Source organism: Salvia hispanica, chromosome 6 (assembly GCF_023119035.1).
Source record: "Salvia hispanica cultivar TCC Black 2014 chromosome 6, UniMelb_Shisp_WGS_1.0, whole genome shotgun sequence".
NCBI classification, from domain to species: domain Eukaryota; kingdom Viridiplantae; phylum Streptophyta; class Magnoliopsida; order Lamiales; family Lamiaceae; genus Salvia; species Salvia hispanica.
The window spans coordinates 28,752,129-28,753,453 of NC_062970.1; positions in this window are offsets into that span (position 1 = coordinate 28,752,129).

The window sequence follows — 1,325 nt, forward strand, 5'->3', positions numbered from 1 at the left end:
TCATAGATTCCCTGAATGGTTACACATAACGAAATGCTTTCAGTTTCTCTAAGGTCAATTTTGTCTTGTTTGTTACGTGTTTATTCTACGGCCAAGTTCTAGGAATCCACATTTCTCCTTGTAAAAAGTGTATGGAATAACCCATACCAAACCTCTCTTGAACTTTAGAGCACTCCCAATGGCACTCCCTTATTTCTCCCTAACTCCTGCCACATTAGCGCCACATCAGCATCACATTTTATCCCCAGTTTTTAGCCAACTGCTACATTGGTTTCTCCCTTATTTCTCCCTAACTCAACATTTCATTTTTACATCATTATTTTTTATATTATTTAATTTTCCCTACAAATGTATTTAATAAATAGACTAATAATGAACAATTCATCGTTGTATTAATCATTGGAAAATATAATACAACGAGAAAAAAAAAAAAACTACAAATAAAAAACGCAAATAAACAAAGATTTAAAAAAAAAACAAACTAAGACGGAGGGGCCGGAGGGGCGTCGAGATCGAGGCCCATCGTAATCTGCAGGCTTTGGATGCATTTCCAGAGGGCCGCCTTTTCTTCAGGGGTCCCGCCGCCGGTGAAGTACAGCGTGTACATCTGCGTCAGATTGGCGACATTGCTCGAATAAGTGGCTTTTTCTAAGTCGATGTGGGGTTCCGACTCGACTTCCGACGTTGTGCCCTTCCCCTTCCGCCTCCCCTTCGCCTTCTTCGCTCCCTCCGGGCGCTCGTGCGGACCATCCCCACTCAAGTCGATGTGGGTCGCGCTCCCCTCGCTCTCCGAAACGCTAAGTCGCGAGCGCACCGATTTCCCGTGCAGCGCGACGTGCATCCCCGTCCGGAATTTGGGGAGATCCTTCAGCTTATCGTAGATGTTCCAATACTTGAACTCCTTCGACATGTACTTGCCACAATACCTCTGCATGGCCTCATCTCGGACCATATGCTCGTTCTGGCCACTGGGCATGTTCGCCAACAAGTTAGAATAAATACCGTTGAAGTGGCCGCGAGTCCCTCATGAGCGCTCCCAATGCCGACGGATCGCCTGTTGCCATGGTCCTTCATTGAGGCAGTCTTGTGGCTCCTGTACTTCGCGGCAACCCGCTCCCAGGAATATGATCTCAGTGCGGTAGTTCTTTGCGCTCCGCGTTCTGCGTGACGTGTCCGCCCGACGGTTGGCTATGGCTCGGACTCTTGCGGAGTGTAAGTAGTCCTTTACCCCTTCGGCCTCTCGCCATCGGAACCCGTATCAGTGAGTGCTCTTACAAACATATATTCTACTTCTACCAACTTAGTTCCACCATTGCACTATATAA